Raw genomic sequence first — 21685 nt, 5'->3', positions numbered from 1 at the left:
AAATTATCTTGGAAAGAACCAAGATGCCCTTCAACGAACAAATGGATAAGGAACATGTGGTCCATATACACTATGGAATATTATGCCTCCATTAGAAAGGATGAATACCCACCTTTTGTAGCAACGTGGATGGGACTGGAAGAGATTATGCTGAGTGAAATAAGTCAAGCAGAGAGAGTCAATTATCATATGGTTTCACTTATTTGTGGAGCATAACAACTAGCATGGAGGACATGGGGAGTTAGAGAGGAGAAGGGAGTTGGGGAAGATTGGAAGGGGAGGGGAACCATGAGAGACTATGGACTCTGAAAAACAATCTGAGGGGTTTGAAGTGGTGGGAGGGTGGGAGGTTGGGGTACCAGGTGGTGGGTATTATAGAGGGCATGGATTGCATGGAGCACTGGGTGTGGTGAAAAAATAATGAATACTGTTAAGCTGAAAATAAATAAAAATAAATTAAAAAAAAGAAAGATACACACTTAGGAGCCAAACAGTTAGAATCCAATTCCACCACTTGCAAGCTGTATAATCTTAGTCAGGTTACCTAACTTTACTGAGCTGAGTTTCTTTATCCCTTAATGGTGATAACATCTACCTCATGAGGTTTTTGTAAGGATTAAGTGATTTAACATATATAAAGTCCCCTGGCATTGAGTAAGCACTAACTGAATGTGAGCAATGAATTTTTTTTTACAAAATTTAGTTTAATCAGATTGTATTAAGCAGAACTGACATATAAATAACATATTAGTAATAGTATAGTAATTGTAATAATATAACATAAAATTTCATATAATATACAATAGTATATTAATGATATATCATATAACATAAACTTTCTAAATGTAGACAATTTCTGAGAAGAAAAGACTCTTAATAAGAGAAACTAGTATCAAATGAACTCACAGTTGAGCATCTGTTATGTCCAAATGCTTATTGAAGGCTTTGTTTTTATTTATTTTTTTATTAACACATAATGTATTATTTACCCCAGGACTACAGGTCTGTGAACCATCAGGCTTACACATTTCACAGCACTCACCATAACTCATACCCTCCCCAATGTCCATAACCCAGCCTGTCTCTACCTGTCTCTACCCGCCACGCCCCAGCAATGATTTTTATCTACCTTGAGTCTTACTGTGAGTCCCCCATCCCATTACAGCTATACCAAACCACTGTTCATTCCCTACACACTCTCTTATCTATCTGTTCCTCCCATTCCTCTAACCACCCCATGTGGGGGACATACACTAAGATGACCCTCAATGTGTCCCTCCTTCTCTTCATGTCTTTGTATAATCCTCTTTCCTTGGATGCAGGTGAGACCTGTGATTTACTTCTAGCCTATAGAATATGTCAAAGATGATGGGATGTCCTTTCATGATTTTGTTACATCATATAAGACTCTCTTAGCAGACTAGACTAGAGACTGTTTTTGTTGGCTTACTGAAGTAGGAAGTCATATAGGAGGAGGCCACATAGTTAGGAAATTCTGGCAGCCTTTAAAAACTACAGGTGACTTCTAGGACCTAAGGATATCCTCTGTCTAATAGCCAGCAAAACTGTAGGGTCCTCAGTCAGACAACCATGGGGAACTGAAGGCTGTCCACAACATGAATGAGCTTAAAAATAGATTATTCCCCAGTCAAGCCTCTAGATGAGAATGTAGCCCACCCAACATCTCAATATAGCTTTGTGTGACCTCAAGCAGAGAAACAAACCAACCCATGCCCTGACTCCTGATCCACAGCAACCACGAGATAACAAATGTGGGGTTTTTTTGTTTGTTTGTTTTAAGGCACTACAAAGTGGTAATTTGTCACACAGAGATAGAAAACTAATACACCCCCAATCCTGTTCACTTGGAGAATTCCTACTCAAACCTCTAGGTGTTACTTCCTCTGTGAAGCCTACCCTGATGCTCCCATGCACAGATGGTCTTTCCCTCCTCACACTCCCCATTGTACATCTTGCACCCTTCCATAACAGAACAGTTCCCCTGCATTGTTACTATTTATTAAGCCCTAAGTCTTTATTTAAGAATTGAGTTTTCATTTTGTTCATCTCTAGATTTTTCGGTTTCAGAAATATGATGCCAACTAGGAAGGAAGAGAATAGGGGAAAAAGACAAAAAGAAATAAAGAAATGATAGCAAGGTATCCAGATGCTCAATAAACGTTTGTTGATAAGTGAATAAACAGTTTTTGATTATTTTTTTCTCAGGCATATAGAATTCTACAGAGATGCTTTCCTTCCACTCTGATAGGCATCCCCAAAACTGAGACTATCATCATAACAGAAGATTGAATTTCCATTTACTATGATTGTAGGCTAAATAGAAATAGAAAACAGCATTGAGAAAAAGATGATACACCAAGAAAAATAATTTTATTTACTTTTATTGTTAAACCTTGGCAGAAAAAGTTCCAAATATTAGATTAAGAAGTAATGGGGTAATTTTTCCAGTAGGCCAAATACTGGAAATGCATGTTGAAATAGATCAATTGATAGGATACATGGTTACAACTCAATCAGCTTGGAAAATTTGTCACTTAATTTTATTCAACAATAGAATAATTAGCAGATGCTCAATTTCTCAAATTTTTTCTGAAGAAACAATTTAGAAGTATTTAATTTCCTTGAAGGAGAAGTAAAACAGTAAAATTAGTACTTCTTCTCTTTGCAGGATCCCTGTTAGTTTGGAGTGCATGCCTTAGTCCATGAAAGAGCTCAAGTTGTTTACTTATTCTCATTATGTAGACTTACTGTGTACTCTGTGTGTTACCTGTGTCCCAGAAGAAACAAAAGCAGAGTAGGTCCTCTGTGAGTTACAAAAATATATTAAATTTGGCCGCAGCATAATTTAGCCACAGATAAAGTCTGAATTTTTCCCAGCATCTGCTTTCTCCATATCACAGCCACCGCAGGCAGGCAAATGATGAACAACCCAGCTACTGAGATGGAATGATGGATAGGTATATGGACAGACACCTGCTGCTTACATTCAGTGACAGCAGGTGCCCTACAGAGTTAGGTCAGTTGCTGAGAAAAATAAGTTACCTATTAACTTCTAACAATAATGGCTATTTCAAACTGCATGGATATCCAGTAACTGCAAAGTTAACCCACTGTGCTGCTTGGGGAGATATTCCAAATGTCAACATGTAAGTACCTGGCACATAGTAGGGACATGATATGGGTCAAACATAAATCTGAATTGAGGTTCTAAAAGTGATCCCAACCTTTAGGATCTGAACGCTTGTAATTAAGGGTGGCATTCCCTGTCTTATGTTAATTTTAGTTGGTATTCTTGCCTGATAGGTCAAATGTTGTCAGTTTAAGACCTGATACAGAACTGTTTCTTTCAAATTTAGGCTTGAGCAATGCCAATAAGGAAAAACAAAACACTGGATTAGATGATGGTCTTTGTTTTCAAGAGGATGAAAAAAAAAGTAAGTTGTAGAGAGAAATAACTAATGAGTTTATTGGTTCTATCAGACTAGCTGATTGGCTGTACTGCTCTAAGCCTGGGGCCCTCCGTCCTGGGCCACCTTGAGTCTGCTACTAGGCCTGGGGGTTACATTAGTGTTCTCATACTGTGGTAACAAGTTGCCACAAACAGTGGTTTAAAACAAAACACATTTATTCTCTTACAATTCTGGAGGAATTGGAAGCACTTCAAAATCAGTCTTGCTGGACTAAAATCAAGGTGTGTATAGAGCTGATTCCTTCTGGAAGTTCTGAGGAGAGAACTGGTTTCTCTGTTTTTTTTTTTTTTTTTTTTTTTTTAAACATCTGATGGCTGTGTGTATTCCTTGGCTTTGGGCCCCTTCTTTCATCTTCAAAACACATCACCCAATCTCTGCTGCCCTCATCACACCGACTCCTGCTCTGATAAGGATGCTTGTGATTACATCAGACCCACTCAGATAATCCAGGATAATCTTCCACATTTGAAGAGGCTTAACTTAATCACAGCGGCTAGGTCCTTTTTGTCCTCTCAGGTAACATTCCCAGGTTCCGGGGATTAGCACATGGACGTTTTAGAGGACCACTGTCTGCCTACCTCAAGATTAAGCTGCAAGTCTAACTAATAGACTTCCCAGTTAAATAAGATAAGGCAAATTTAGGATCAAAATCAAATCTTGGACTAACAAATGCCCTTTTAAGTGTAAATAAGGCATGTTGCTTTGATTCTTTCAGCTAGCAGTTTCTCGACCTGTTTTTCTTTCACAGGACGAGGTAGTATGCCTGAATTTCTCATCAATAAAGCTTGCTCACTCCCCCTCTCCGCAGTATTCTGTGGCTGAGAACCACTGTATTTAGCTCTTTAGAGGTCCACAGGGTATGCTGGGATTAGTAACTTCCTAACTTTTGCTGTGAAGATTCTCCCTTGGTCCCCTCTGTGATTCCCAGGTGACCTGAATACTCTGTGTGCATTTATTTCCAATCGTGCTTCACAAACTCAAAGGGAATTTACTTACCTTTATCAGCATAAAAATGTCCCCACATCCTGCTTTCTCCTGACTGGCTTCATTTCCTCTCTCAAGCTCAGCCAACGCAAAATAAAATCAGCTCCTAGGTTTTTACAGCCTGTGAGTTCTGCTCATCAGGTCTATCATTGCCAGTGGGTGGGTGAAAATTGGGAGCAGAGCGAGGGGATAGTGGGCTGGGCTGAGTATGATTCATTCCCCTGGTTTGTTTGGCTGCCGATGTCCTCAAAGACTAGTGTTCTATTATATATCCTATATTAGATGGGGGCAGAGTTGCCACCTGGGAGCAGCTCACCCTTTGCCCCTGTGTTAGAGCCAAGTAAAGTTTGACTTGCCAATCGTATGCCCCATCAGAACTTCCACAGGCAGAGACTTTCTCTACTTAATTAGAATCTGTCTTAGTGCGTGTGCCAGACCCCGGGAGCCCAAAGATGTTCCTACACAGCAGTTTTCTTTCTCTCCGTCTTTTTTTAGTTTGGCACCACCTTGTCAACAGGTGTGATCAACAGTAAGGAAACATGCAGTGCCAGTGCTCCCATTCTGGTCCAGGCTGAGAACCCACTACTAAAAAGATGGCACTCACAGCATCAGGCAGTCTGCCATGAAATCGTCCTTCCTTGGCACCAGTGCCCATGGTGAGTGTCTAGGCAACTTTTGATTGGGCACCACGCCCTCCAAACAGATGGGCATGAATGTAGGCAGGCAAGAGACCATTTATTTATATCAACTGTATTTGCTGAGGGCAGGGTTCCCAGCTGGGAACATCAAAACAGCTCTTTGTCCTGGCCGTCTGCAGCTCTGATGGAGGTGAGGCAGCCTTGCAAATTCAGCTGGATTAATTTTGAAAAATAAGAACAATGTTTCTATGGACACCAGGGGACATTTTTGGCTCTCTTCAATGGTTCAGAGCACAGAGCAGGCTGGGCCCAAGTCATTTTAATAAAATCTCCCATCCCTGTTTGGATTGGATGGGAAAAAGCCAAGAACGCTTTCCAAATCAGGGCAAATTTAGGTGAACAGAGTTAGCCCCACATGGAAGCCTGCTTTGTGAATCCTTTTACACACAGTAGCAGTGGCTTCCAAAGAAAATGAAGCTGAAGTCACCCAGACTCGGATGCTAGGAAAGGCACTCTGGTTGAGCTCACCACTGCACTGTTTTCCCAGGCATTCATTAACCTTCCTGTTGTCACTCCTATAAATGATGAATGGGATCAAGTGTTGAACTGAAAATGGAAGGATAGACATTAGGGCTGACTTTCATAAGAGCCCCCACTTGGCTTTAAGGGTAAAGAGATAAATTAAAAAGAAATATTATCTCCATTTAAACACCTGAGCAATTGCAGAATCTCTGAAGAGTATAACTTTGTTAATATTAGTATTAACCACTAAAATATATTGCTTGCTTACAACACACCTGGCATTGTCTTAAACGCTTTATGTGAAATCTTTCAATTCATTCTCAATAACCCTATAGAGGTAGATACTATTATGAGTATCATGACAGATCAGCAAACTGAAGCTTAGAGAGACTTACCCTAGGTCACACAGCTAATAACTTGGATAACCAGGGCTCAAACCCAGAACTACCTGACGACAGACCCCATGGTTACACCCCACTTCCTCCACAAACACTGAAAGAGGCCAATCTGTTTAGTTATTGGCTTGCTTGATTTAGGGATGTTTCTTACCATAATAGTGGTTTAGGTCAATCCCTTTCAAACTTCAATGTGCCTACAAATTACCTGAGAGATTTTGCTAATGTGCAGATTCTGATTTACTAGATCTGTCTCAGTGGATCTGGCTGATTCAGTAGATTTCTGAGTTTCTAACAAGCCCATCAGGTCAACACCCAGCTACACCAAGTGGCAAGCTTTCAGGTGAGGGCACACTGAGCCTCTGTCTTGGTTACACATCAAAGTGACCTGAAGAGCTTCTAAAAACACCAAATGTCCACATTGCACTCCCAGAGATCCTGATTTAATTGTTTGACAACCATTGGGTGAGCAATTCTCTGACTTACCAGCATTTCATCATTTATTTGAGAGGGGAATGCTGAATTTTTAAAAGGCCCTTGGTTGCATTCCTTAAAGATGGAAAATAAGACAATGGGTGAAGTTGTGATGCTGGAGGACACTTCCCAGTCCAAGTCAGTTCCTGATACTGATTATTTGTAACAATACCGGGAGGCCAGTGATGGGTCGACCTGTTACTCACACCATGGTCTTCAACTTGAACAGCTGGAGGGAGGGCAGCCTGAGATCAGCAGCACCGCTGCAATCATTTAAGAGCAGAGTGTGACAAAATTCACGATGACGGCAGTGACAAGGAATTCCAGTCGGAAACATCATCTTTTTTATGGCATAGGTTTTGCTGATTGTCATTTTTTGGTTGAGAGCTTCTGAATAGGGAAACCTGGGGCCACTCAAATCTCAACTATGTCAAACCTCTAATCAATGACACATAACAAGCAATAGTATGGATCAGGTGTTCAATGACTGCATTTATTAAGGAGAAGCAATTGATTCCACGTGGGTGGATATGTGGCCCTGGCTCTTTCTGGGGCTTCCTGCAAAGTGTGATCAAACCAAAAGGACTACAGATTATTAAATCCAAATCAATGTTTTTGCTGGCAAAAGCAAAGCCTGCAGTGGGGGTGGGGGGCGGGTAGTATCCTCTTTTCAGAAGATCTCAGCTTCATGTATTATTGATGCAAAGATGATCAGATAAAAACTGAAACTTGGCAAGCTGTCAAGTAAAAAATGCAGAGTGAATCAAAAATTTATAAAACAGTATTGAGTTATTACAATTCTATTATAGACACCAGTAATCATTTTACTGAAACAAAACTCTTCTATGGCTGTACAGCTGGGATGTTAGGGTACAAGGATTTAGGACTTGACCTCATTTGGGGTGAGGGGAGAATACCACAAAATTAAAAATTAAATATGAAGAGTAAATGATTTAGTCACAGTTCAGTAGTAGATTGAATAAAAACAATAGAGTTTAAATAAAATAATGGCAGTGTTTCCCTTCTTGGGCTACATTTTGCTGACTTCCCTGAAAAATTACTGGCATTAGATTCAGAGCAGGATGAATTGTTTCACAGAATCTGTAAACTTAATTTGTGCATGTGCCAAGCACACACACAAGCAAGACACTGGGGAGGAAAAATGACTTGGTGAGATATTTTGTCACTTATGGATTTTCTTTTATGGGGGAAAAAAAATCCCACTACTATAGTTTTCTTAGCTATCTCTTCTTGTACAGGAGCCTTCTCCCTCCCTTCCTGGGACAGAAGCCCTGACAATGCCAGAAATATATTCAAGAATGGAGAGATGGCTGTCACCATTCCTAAATATTCAGAAGATAATTTCCAACCAAAGTTAGAGCTTCTTGACATAAAACATCCCTTTAGCTCCCAAACCAATTTTCTTATCCAAATCAAATAAACAGCTAAATTCTAAAATCACACATACTGATACGTCATCAGCATTAGGAAAATGACACCAAAAATGTTTGACAGAGAGGCTTGCTTTCTGTCCTTGGCTTTTTCTCCATGCCTGGGCAAAGAACAAAGGGGAACTCTTGGAACTGAAAATGACTCAGAAGAGAGGGAAGTGTAGAACAACCAGAAGCATCACCCGTGGGTCTTCCTGCTTTAGGGTTGAAACTTGACATGGTTATTATGATTTGAATATGAAATAACTTTGTCTTTAAGAACAGAATTGATTCCATGTAAATAGACTTCAGTCAAGAGGCAGAAAGTGGGAAAGCCTTTGCTTAACCAGACATAGAGCCAACTTACTCCATGACATGACCCACTTCAGTTCCACTGGGGACGGGAGAGTCTGGTCAACTTTCATTGGACTTTGAAAGGTAAAATCTTCCTGTATGAGTTGCATACTTGCCAATTAGTCTTAATATTACATGCTGAACACATTACCTAAAGTGTCTATAGCAAGAAAACCTGCAGGATTCATCAATCCCTTTGCATGAAAGAGCACACAAAAACTCGGATTCTCTGCTGTGACCTATGAATTATGTTGAATCATTATTTTTTGACTTGATGTTTCATTCATGTCACCATGGCTGTTTTCAAGAGCGTAGGAAAAAAATGCAAATGCACGGGGAATTTTCATTTCCCCACTGAGAACAAACTTTAAAAGGTTCCCCTGACACTTGCATTTGTTTTGGGTAACGGTTACATGCTCTGTTGTGTTCATCTTCCCAAGATCGGGGGTTAATTATGCCGTGTTCGTCCTCCCCTTCACTAGGCTAGGGAACTCAGCACAAACCAGAGTAGGGCTGGGGAGCCAGTGGGCTGTGACATCTCAAGTGAGAACAAAGTCACTGTTGGAAATAGGCTTGTGTGTGTGGTATGCCCTGCCACAGACACCAGGCAGGAAAGCAGAAAGCACACCAAGTATTTCACACAGAGGGGATTTAGTACAGTGTGTTGGGCACATAGGTGTAAATAAGGAGCACAGGTACTTATGGATAAGGTATAAATAAAAATCTCCAGGGTAAAACCCTTTCAAACCTCACATGGGAATTTGGTCAGCTTAGCCAAACACCCTGGTTCCAACTGCATTCCAGCTATTTGGAATGTCTGACTTGTTTCTGTTGGGAAGTATAAAATCTCTCTTCATTTCCTCTCATCAATCGCAGCATGGAGTAGCTGAAAAGTGTTCAAGCAATTACTGTGTTTCACCAACTGGGTGCCTCTGGCCATAAAGGGACCTTTTGGATTTGCAATGGCTCCGCTGTCATTTCCCTTCCTTGGCTGATCCTGGTACAAATTGCTGATGGCTCCTAGAGTGTGTCCTCTCACTCACTGGAGGGGAAGTCAGGTTCCTGCACAAATGCTCTTTGCTTTCAGATGCATGTGGTGCTGGTGGGAGTGGAAGCAGAGCAGTGGTGGTAGGGAGGATGGGGACAGAGGAGAGCGCTCATCCCCGATACAAATCAAACCACCACTGACGAGTCCTGTTGCTTCTGCCTCCTAATTATCTCCCCAAGTTATCCCCTTCCTTATTCCCATGAATGGTCCCCCTATGTTCCTTCAGGCCATTTCATTTCTCAGCTTAAATTTCACAATAACCTCCTAACTGGTTCCCCTGCCTTCCACTCAGCCTTCTTCATATCCATGATTCTCTACAGCAATGATTATCAACCAAAGGTGAAACATCCCACCCCTACCCTCACTCCCAGCAGCAACGGGCATTTGGAAATGTGCAAGAGCAATTGGGATTGTCACATAACTGGGGGAGGGGGGGCATGATGACATTAAAGGAGTAGGAACCAGAGAGACCACAATACCTAGTGTTCTCATTTCCTATTACAGTGGTGGTGAAGAACCACAGACTTCGCAGCTTAAAGCAATAGCCATTTATGATCTCACAGTTATGTGGGCCATAAGTCTGACAGAGGTCTAACTGGGCTGAAATGGAGGTTTTAGCAGAGCTGCACTCCTCACTGAAAACAAGCTCCTCTTCCAAGCTTAACAAGGTTGTTGGCAGAATTCAGTTCCATGGGACCATAGAAATGAAATTCCAGTTTCCTTGCTGGTTGTCAACAGAGATCACTCCAGCTTCTAGTGGTCTCCCACATTTCTTGGCTCATGAGCCCTTCAACTTCAAAGAAAGTAATGGTGGATTGAATCCTTCTCATGCCCTATGTCTCCTGTCACATACTTTCTTCTGCCAAATCTTTCCCTGATTCTTCTTCCTCTTCCACTCTCACTGGCTCATGGGATTAGATTGGGCCCACCCAATCTAGGTAACCCAGGATCACCTCCCTATTTGAAAGTTCGTAACCACAAAACCCCTTTAACCATGTAATGTAACATGTTCGCAGGTTCTGAGAATCAGGATATGAGCATCTTTGGGGAGCCAGTAATCTGCAACCTCAGCTGGAATGATCTTCACAACAGAGAATTGTTCCACTTAAAATGCTACCAGCAGCATCTTTGAGAAATATGGAGTGGGTGATCTTTCTAAAATGCAAATCTGATTGGTCTCTATCTTGCTTTGATATCCTTCAGGGAATCCTCATTGCCTCAAGAAAAAATCCTGGGTGAAGCCTTAGCATGCCTACCAGAAAGTTCTTTATGATTGAATATCTATTCAGCTCTAGCTCACAAATGACTCCAGCCACAGTGAATGATTTTCTGATTAACCTGTGCTCTCTTACAGGTTAAGAGAGCTAATTCTTTAGGTAGGTTCTCTTTCTTCCATCTGGGCTGCTCTCACCCACCTCTCCTCACCTAACTAATCCCAATTCAACTTTCAGATCTTACTTTACAGATCCTATAGGTCTGTGTTCAGCACCACTTCTACATGTTCTCATGGCACCCAAATGTCCACCCATACAATTTATTATCACAGTGTTGTGCAACTTCTGGTCTTTTGTCATTCCCTCACAAGCTCTGAGCTCTAAGAAGACAGGCATAACATTGTCTTGTTTGTTGTTGCATCCATAATGCTTAACTCACACCGGCCATATTCATACCTCCACTGCATATTTACTCATTAAATAAATTACTCAGCCATGTTGACCTTGATATAAAAGATACAGTAAATTTGGTTCTAAACCCTTCTAAAACAGAGACACAATCGTAGCAATAGTTACATTCCAAACTTTGACCATCAGACAGCATTTCATCTGAACTCCATATCTGCATGAAGTGGGGATTATTCTCATTAAATCAGCAGTACAGAGGAGGGGATTGAAACTCAGAGGGGATAAATAATTCCTCATAAAAGCACGTGGCCAACAAGTGGCTAAACTGGAACCCAAGTGTGGTTTCTGATTCCCATGCTGAAACCAGGGTACCTTTCTGAACCAACAAAGAGTATCTCATTCTTATAAAGTGTTATCTCACAGAGTGCTCAAAACTTCACTATAAGATTAAAAAGAAAAATTTGATCCTTTTTTTAAACATGGAGAAAGAGACTCATTGAAGTTAAGAGACCAAGGTCACACAGTTAATATGTGGCACATTCAGAAATAGAAGACAGATATTTTAATTCCATCCCTTTTATCCCAACTGTACCACCTATGAACTGGGAAAATGGCAGAACGTGGAGCTTGGCAATTTATTCCCAACTTGTTCATGTCATCATCTCATATCTCCTTGCCCACACACAACCAGCAAGGAATTTATATCAATGAAACTTCTATTTAGACAAAAAGGGAACTCCTCTGTCCATGAATCATTCATATACTATATATGCCATGAAAAGAGAGAGGAAATATATTATGTGAATTTAATCTCCAGAAAGATAATAGGTGGTAAATAATGGTAATTACCTTAAGAATACATATTGGTTATCATAATGATCAGAATACCTATATGGTATTAAATCTAACTTTGAAGTAGAGTTATCTGCCACCACAATGAATCAGTTGAATAAACGTTTGCCGGCCAAGATAGCTCCAGTAGTCTTCGCCTCTTGGTATTCATGTCATTCATGTCCTGGTATTCCCCTCCCATACTGAATCAGGGCTGACCTATACAAATAACAGAATACTGCAGAAGTGACAGAGAGTGACTTCCAAAGCTGGGTCATAATCATAAAAGACATTTGCCTCTCCTACCTTGGCCTCCTGGATTACTTTTTCTAGGAGAAGCCATCTGCTGTGTCCAAGGGCACAAGCAGCCCTGAGGAGAGGTCCTTATGAAGAGGAAGTGAAACCTGCCATCAACGGCCAGTTCCAGTGTACCACCTTGTGACTGAGCCACGTGGAAACAGATCCTCCAGCTCCAGTCAGCCTTCAGGTGACTGTCGTTCCAACCATCTGAATGAACAAATCAGTCCCAAGTCAAGACTAACCAGCAAAGCTGCTCCTAAATTCCTGACCCTCAGAAACTGGGTAATGAGATAATAAATGTGTATTGTTGTCTTAAGCCACCAATTTTTGTGATAATTTATTATCCATCAATGAATAACAATATACGTTGCAAGTGACAGAACTTCAATTTCAGCTTCAACAAGAGTGTAACCTTTTAACCTGTTCCCACAGGAAGGTCTGGGAGGATGTGTCTTCAAGGAACCAGGGCCCCGCCAAAACAATTTCTTTTTCTTTTCTTTTATCTCTCACCTTTGCTTCTTTCTGCACAAATATTTCATTCTCTCAGACAGGCTTCTTCCACAAACAGGGAACATGGCCACCAACATGATCAGGCATTACATCTCACTATCTCCCATTCCAAGTTCTAAAAGCTGGAAAGTGCTCCAGTTGGCCTAGCACACATCACATGTCTATCCTAAATCAGAGTGGAGGCCAAGTTGATAGGATCCATAAGAATATGTCCATCTCCAACCAAACCACAAGATTAAGGTGAGAGGGAATTTTTTTTTTTCTTAGAAGCAGAATGGGATAAGCAGAGTTTCCTTGGGAGGATAACAAGAGGCCCACTCCCTACTCATTTTAAGCTGTGTTGGAGCATGAGGGGGCATACATGATCAGCTAATGCTAATCCCCTGGCAATACTTGACATCATTGTTTTCATGTGTCATTTTATCACCTGGGTGGGTAAGGACAAGTTTCATTCCCACCAGGAGATCATATCAGCCAAGTTTTTTTTTTAAGATTTCATTTATTTATTTGAGAGGGAGAGAGAGAGTGAGAGAGAACATGAGAGGGCAGAGGGTCAGAAGCAGACTCTCCACTGAGCAGGGAGTCCGTTGTGGGACTCAATCTTGGGACTCTGGGATCATGATCTGAGCAGAAGGCAATTGCTCAACCAAGTGAGCCACCCAGGAGCCCTCAGCCCAATTTCCAAAGAGAAGTAAATCTTATTTTTCAAAGAGGGAAAGAGAGAAAAAAATAAAAAATTAGCCAAAGAAGCCTAGTATTACAAAATACTTTAAAAATGCTTCCCCTAGAGACTAGAGCCTAAATGATAAGAGAGAAAGTTAATGATTAATAGATAGCATCTAGCAAAGGCATGTTAGGCACATGAGGTTTCTGTATATCAAATAATTTGCCAGAGCCAAGACCACACCTGGGTCTGTCTGTCACCAAAGTCCAAACTCTTAATAACTATGCAAAATACCAGAGAAGGGATCACACAAACCTAAGACTTACCCACAATCATGGTTAGCACCCAAGCTAAAGAGATGCAGAGCAAGCTGGGTTTAGCTCAAGATTCATTCTCCTGAAGATTCTGTTTCTTGCTAGACCTCACCTCAGCACTCCCCTGGGCTCCACGGGGGAGAAATGAACTCCAACCCAGTCCTGCTGCTTTTGTCCATGAAGCAGAGTAAGACCCAAGGAAAAGATTTTCAGAATTTTGTCATAGCAAAATCTCTGCTTTTCTTTGTCCTCAGAAACAAACTTAGCTCAACCAGTTCCATCTTTGGGAGGCTCTCAGAGGCAGTTACATAAATAGAAAACTCATGTGACTCATGCTGGTTTGGAGTGGGCCCCTTGGAACAAAAACATTTGAGTGTTCAAGAGGCAGACATGACATCATCAGTGAGAAGTCAGGTAAACCCGCAACTGAAGACTGTGCCTATTGCAAGTCATCTGTGTCTTGGGGAGATTGACATCTTCATCTCATGGTTTCTTTATTTGAAAAACAGGCATAAATCACCTATCTCGTGGAATGATTGTGAAGGCCAAGTGAAGTGCCATTTGTGGAAACACCCAACATGGTACTTGATAAATATTGGTAGAATTTTTCTTTCACCAATAGGGCTTTGTCTTGTTCTGTGTGCCAGTGTATGAGACTTTTCTCCTCAAGATTATATATTTCTTATGGCAGAGACACTCTCTTATTGCTGTTTGGTACCCTGTACATCACCTATGAGCAGGTAGTGTTTGATGTGCTAATGCAGTGGGCTCCACAGGGAGCAAATTAAACCAGCAGGAAGCATGCTTTCTGGCATACTGCAATATGCCTTCATCTCAACCAGATAACAATAATATGGAAGAACACTTCAAAATTTGGACAGAGAGATATCCAAGCTAATAGACTCAGTGATGATAAGAAGCAAGCCTATGGACACATGTAAATATTTTAATCCTACATGTCAAAAATAGTATTAATGGGTATAAAAGTTCAGTTAACAGGATCTACCTCTCCACACTTGATCTGGGCAATGATGTACTCTCTAGAACCCCTTTGACAAAGAGACACAATGTGACCACCTTGCAAGCCATATGATTGATCCCCTTACCTGTACTTAGATGTATATATAGTTCTTTGGACCAGAGACAGAAAATTATGATGCAACCAGGCACAAGCATGAAGACTTGGACCAATTTGTTTCTTTCCCTTGGGAATTTGTCTTAGTCTGTTCAAGCCCCTATAACAAAATATCATGGACTGAGTGGCTATTAAAAAACAAACATTTATTTCTCACAGTTCCAGAAACTGGAAATTCCAAGATGGTAGTGCTGTTCAATGTCTGGTGAGAGCCCACGTCCTCATTGACAATTATCTTTTCATTGTAACCTCACATGGTGGAAGGGAAAATCTTTCTTTGGGGTGTCTAGTAAGAGTGCTAATCCCATCATGAGGCCTCTACCTTCATGGCCTAATCACCTCCCAAAGGCCCCACCTCCTAATACCATCACTGTGGGTGGGGTGGGGGTTAAGATAACAGACTATGAATTTGGGGGGATGTGAACATTCAGTCTATAGCAGACTGAATAGTGTATTTAGAAATACTGGGAGAATGAAGCCATGCCAAATGGGAGTTAAAACTGAAAGTGCCATTAGGAGGCATATCACAGTAGGGAATAAAGACTGTGGAGATAAGTCAGTCTGGATCCATGTTCCAGTTCTGTCATTTCTGTGTGATCTTGGGCAAGGTACTTTATCTCTGTGCATCTCAGTGTCTTCATCTGTAAAATGAAGATGATAATAGAACCTGCACTGTGGGCTTTGGGTAAAGATTCAAAGAGTAGATGAATATGGAAAGAATATGAAATAATGGCCAACACGAGTTAGCACCACATAAGTGATAGCTAGCATCATCAGGTAGACTCCAAGACCAAGCCAAGTCCAAGCCAGGTGCAAGCAATTACGAGAAAGCAGTAACTATGAGGAAACATAGGAAGCTGGTGGATACTGAGGGCCTGTGGAGGGAGAAGCCATGAATCCATGAATCACAAAGATGCCCCCAGCCCATGAGAGGGATACACAGAGCATAACCAGTCTTCAAGCTGATCCTGCTCCAGTTTCCATAAAATAAACTCCCTAAAGAATGGGTCAACTGCCCGTTCTCTGAACTAAGAAACATAAAGAACCTAAAATCTGGTACAAGAGAGATCTTGAATAAGCAGAAGCATTGTGTCTTTACTGCTAAGAAGTTCACAAAGGCTCAATGGAAATGACCTATCCCAATTTTTTCAGAAAAAGAGAAAAGAACGAGTCTCTGGAACAACCCCATCAGCATGTCCCTTCCTTTGCCATGAATTTCTGATGAAAGCCCTAAGTTGGCACATAGGAGCTCTCTACATCTAGCAAAGTGATAACCCTTATCAAGAGGCAGAGTCTGAAGCAAAGAATGTCTTGCAGCCCAGATAAGCTCCAAGGCGCTGGGCCAGGGTAATGGACCATAGGAGATGGAGCAGGGGTCTGCCAAGCTCAATAATACAGCATTGTTGCTGCATTGGAAAATGTTTTAATTTACATTTTCAAGTGCAAAATATTTTCCCCTCATGCTTTGGCTAAATTAGGTAGTTAAAGTCTGTGAAGTGGCAGTAATTGGAAACAATGGATTTTATATTTGACATTTATTATTTTAGTGGAATCTGTTTTACATTTACATCAAACATCCAAGGACCCCTGCAGAAGTTTCTTTTGCTATTGCATTACCATTTAGTTCTAATAATGCACCTCGCATCCCCAATTCTTGATTATAATTATATCATTTCAGATGCAGTAAGAGGTGAAGTGAAGATAAACTTTCAATGGAAATTATACCTCCGTGCTTTCCTCTCCTTTTGTTGAACTTTCATAAACTGATAATTTGTTCAACATATTTTTACCCTAATTCTTTATGGTTTCACTTTGTTCTGTAATTACTTCGTATATTTTGGTCTCACTTCACCAAAAGTCTACTCAAAGGGCAAAGATCATGTCTTAAACTCCCACAGGATTTGCTTTGAATCCAAGCACATAAGAATCAAGAAGTGTTTGGTTGACAATTCAGAACATAGTTGTGTTCTAGAAAATGGGGAGTAGATATCAGGGGAGGCAGCTGGAAGGACAAAATTCCAGTTGGATATAAGGAAAACTTATAACCTGCTCAAGATGGATTAGGTTGATTCAGAAAGTGATGAATCTTTTGTTCCCAGTAGTGTTCAAACAGAAACTCAGTGAACACTTGATAATGAAGATTTAAGCCAGGAATTAAAAGTTTGGAGTCAGAAAGAACTGGCTTTGACCCCTAGCTCCATACCTTAAAACTATGTGACCATGGGCAAATGACTTAACCTCCCTAAGCCTCAGTGTCCTTATCTTGCAATGGGGTTAATAGTCTATGAAAAGTGAGGAAACACATCCATGTAAAAAATCAGATGTCCTGGGGGGACTCCAAGTATTCAGTGGTCCTTTCTTTCATAAGGGGGAAGGTCAAAAAAAGATCATTTCATTCTTGACTTTAATATTTAGAGGAATATATACTAAGCAAAGTTTTAAAATAAAACTCATAAATAGCCACTAGAAGTAAAAATAGAATATGAAACTTCTACATCACAAGAGAGACTGAAAGTCACACAGAAAAAAAGAAAAAAATCTAAGATGACAGAAACTGTATGGGAAAATGGTGTAATGAAAATAACCTATATTTATTAATGCAAATTAAAGCACTGGTGCCAGGAGCTACAGGAAGGACTTTACATACTTTATCTCTTTTAGTTGTTTCAGTGTCCTAGATGCTGTGTTATTATTTTGTCCATTTTACAGGTGAGAAAACTGAGGCTTGGGAAAAAAGAAATAACTAAATTTACCCAAGAACTAGTAAATTACATCGAGGCAGTCTAACTGCAGAGGGCCTACCCCTAAACATTACACTGCCCTGCAGGAAGAAAAGAAGGGTGCCTATGTTTATATGTCTAAATACATTCACATATTTACATTGCTAGGAAAGAGGGAGTCATAAATAAATGAACATGTGAAGCGGTATATATCTCTAAGTAGTAGGATTAGGAGAAATCTTAATTTTCTTTCTTACAGTTTTTCATATTTTTCAAAATTTTCTCCAAGTATCATATATTTTTTATAATCAGGGAAAGACTGTAAAAATTACAACAGATTGTCCCTCTTCTTATTATATTGAGAAGCCTAAAGTCAGGGTATAAAATTCTTGAGATTTTCATGGGATTTATGCTTCCTGAGGGAAAATGTTTCCAAAGTGTTCTCATTATTTCTTCAGTGGAGCCAGAACTAAAACTAGTAGATAAAACTATTTGTTTTGTTGTGTCTAGTATGGCCTATATGGATTTAAAAACAAAATAGAGAGGGGTTTAAGTAAGAGGAAAATTTAAACAATCCTGCCTCCTGTGTTGTAATTTTATTCACAGTAAAATTTTCAAAATACATTTATCAAAAGTTCTATAAGTTTTAAAGCTCTGTTATAATGCAGGTCTCATCTGAGGAGTTCTATGAGAATCCCCAAATCCAGGAAAAGTCCCCACCTAAAAGGCAGCATGTGACAGTAAATGTCTACACACCAGTCACATGGTCACACAGCAGCACACCCTGCCCCAAAGTATTTCCATCCCATCAAACCACAGAAATTGCCAAAAAGGATCCTAGTGTTGAATTTAGCTCTTCTCTTTGCAGATGAGGAAACTGAGGTCTGAGAAGTCTGTATCAGTTTGTCTCTAGCATCTCTCCCTGAGACCAAGCTATAGCTATTGCTCACCTGGATTTCTCCCAACCCATCTGACCCACATCTGCTCCAGCCACTTTCCAATCCAGTTATCACCATGCTGATTATCCCCAGTCTCTCACTTGTGGCTTCTAATTCTGAAAATCAAGAACGATGTTCTTGCCATGTTTGACAAGTCCCCATAAGCTGACCCCTATCCCTTCTTCCTTATCTAAATCATTCTCTTTAGTTCTCCAGTCTCCAACTGTTCTATTTTCCAAACTTTCCATTCTCCCTTCCACCACGGGATCTCTCACACGTTCTTTTCCTCTATCTGCCATTCACCTACATGATTTCCACTCAAGAGCCTTCTCAGGCTGCCATCCAAGTTGAATCCCTCTCACCCAATAACTCTTCATGTCCTTCCTAGACATCATCACATTTCTAGCTTTGCATTTCTGGGCTTGTTTCCCAACTAGGTTGTAAAGCCCAGGAGGCAGTGACATGTCAGTTTCATTCACCCTTTCATTACCAGTGCTAGCCCAGTGCCTGCCACATGGTAGGGCTTTACCATGTTCACTGAATGGATGAGTGGTACACAGTGTGACAAAACAGAGTCAGCTCTCTATCCCACACTATTTCTTCTACAACTTGGAGGAGAATAAAGGAACATCTGGCATCTCAGGAATTTGCACACCTTACATAGTCTAAAATTGTTTCTTTTTTCTCCTATCATGGAAACATACAATTTTAGAACTACTTGGGACACTAGATGTTGCTAATCCAAACTTTTCATCTTATGACCAAAGAAGCATGGGCCCAGAGAGGGTATGTGTAGCTTTCGAGGACACAGGTAGTGATGGAGTCAGGACTCAAATCCATGGCCCCAAATACTGTGTCCTTTAGAGCCTACTGTCTTTTTCAAACAGGGCTGCCTTTATCCAGCAATGGCAGCTCTAGCCAAACTCTTGTTTTTCTCCCAGATTTAAACTGCCAGACCTGGTCCCTCTGACTTCTTTCAAAGTCCTCTTTTTCCACCTCCAATCCCAAATTCCCACAAAATCCCTTCATCTTGAGTTGCAAAATTGCTTGCTTGTGTTTGTTGCAACATGTTTCCCTGACATTCTGGACTCTCAAAAAGTCAACCAGTGACCAAAAAAAAAAAAAAAAAAAAGTATTCAATCCCACTTGTACATTTCAAACTGAGCTGGGTGCTACAGGGAATAAAAGGAAGACATAAATGTCCTTCTGACCCCTAAGAAACAGAAAAGCTATTTGAGGAATAGAGTTTGCACAGCTAACACTGCAAGAGAAAAAGGAAAAGCAGTAATGATAGTAATCTAGTTTGTGGAAATATGGACTCTGAGTGCTATAGAAATTCAGCCGAAGAAAAATGAGGAGGGCTATACATGAAAGCTAGAAGTTGATCTGAAGCTCAAAGGAAGGAAAGCAATTAGACTTGCAGAGAGGAGAGAGAAAAAGTAATTGAAGGCATCATCTTCCAACAAGGAATAATGTCTCAGGAATTATCATCAATACATTTTATAAAATATCAACTCAAATGGAGAACAGGGCCAGATATGAGATTTTGAAGAAAATAAAAGCATGAAGTCTTTTCCAGATCCTGTGGGGACTGGTGACAGACACCTTAGGAAAGCTTGAAGGACAGGATGAGTCTCAAGCCCTCTCTGAGCCTCCCTACTGCCCAAATGTCAACATGAATTGGTAACTCCAAATGCCTCTGGGCCCTCCCCCGGTGATTTGCATATGCTATCTCATTGGTGATTTGCATATGCTATCTCATTTGCTTGCACCTAATCCTCCCAGCATTCCTGTGACAGTAGGTACTGTTATCATTCTCATCTTCCATGGGAGGATACTGAGATTTTGGCAGAGTAAGTAACCTGCCCAACAAGATGCCATAGCTAGATTGCAGAGACAGTCAACCCCAACTCTCTGACTTCACAGCCTGGGAAAACATTTTAAAAAAAAAACTCAGAAGTTTCCAATGCTGTTTTAAAAAAACCTAAATAAAGCACAGGGCATGAACTCAGAAGACTGTCCATACTACTTGTTGTGGATAATCTTGAGGAATGTTATTAAGTTGTACAGGAATAGAAAGATGCAATGGGGTCAGTTCTCACAACCTTAAGGTATTAAATTTTCATAAGCTTAGGCCATTACGTCACGGTGAAGAGGGGAAGGAGCCTACACATCTGAGTCGGTGACCCCTGAACTACATGAATTCTTCTCCATTCTTCCCCCACTGCTGAATTTTTCCTCCTGATGTTAATAAAAGCATGTTAGCACATCCGTTCCAAGTATCATGGAGGACCTAAACTGCAGCATCAAAGGAAGGAAAGAAGAAGTGGAGAGGAAGGGAAGGAGAAAGAAAGGGAAAAGGGAGATATTCCGAAAAATTGTTTCCTGTTATTGTCAAATGATGCCAGCCACTGCTTCTTAGCTTTCCTCCATCTCCAGTAATGTGTGTTGACAATAGTGACACCTCCTGGCTCAAACAAACTTGACCTTCTGCAGGATTTCATTTTGCTCACTCACTGCAAATTACTCTTGACTCTTCTTGTTGCCTCCAGGTACAATTTTCTTTTCCTTATCTGGAAAAGCATAAACTGACACAGCCCATCCTCAACCATAGAAACTCAATAACCCAGCGCTGACCTGACCACAGAACTCTGCTATGCAAAGCTCCTGAGTTTCATCCCTGAACACGTCAGCATGATTAGCCCAGAGACCCAATTCACAGTCTTCCTACTTATGGCTACATTAAATATAAATAAAGCAAACTAAATACCAGCCACTGAAAAATAGTTCAATTAAATTCTACAATGAGAGTGCCTCTTGATTTTAATGCATTTAATCCCCTAGGAAACATAGTTGGTGTATGCCCTTTTCTTGTAGAATTTTTTTTTTTTTTTTTGGTCTCAGACTTGTATAAATCACACAGCCTCAAAATGACTAAAAGCTGTTGATATTATTGTTCACCAAAAACAGTAAAAGATATGTTTAATGAGTGTGGAAGGTTTTGTTTCATCTCACACAACTAGAGCATGATCCTATGGCTACTCTCCTTGAGAATAGTATATTGGAAAATACAGTAAGGTGTTTTGGCCATACTTTGAAAGCAGTCCAGCATTCTGTTTGATAAACTAGACCACTGAACAAGCTCAATTAAAGGAAAAAAGAGCTGGCCAATCACAGCAGAGAGCGGAACCAATCTCAGACACCATGGTATTTTCTCAAATTTTATAAAATAGATGAGGGCTTTTGTTGTTCTCTAGAAGGAAGGCATTCGGTGATTCAGAGCATGAAGACTTTACCTTGAAACTGGTTTCTATT

The sequence above is a fragment of the Mustela nigripes genome, chromosome 6 (genome assembly GCF_022355385.1).
Source record: "Mustela nigripes isolate SB6536 chromosome 6, MUSNIG.SB6536, whole genome shotgun sequence".
Classification (NCBI taxonomy): domain Eukaryota; kingdom Metazoa; phylum Chordata; class Mammalia; order Carnivora; family Mustelidae; genus Mustela; species Mustela nigripes.
The sequence above is the reverse complement of the archived record's forward strand: the minus strand, read 5'-3'. Positions refer to the sequence as shown.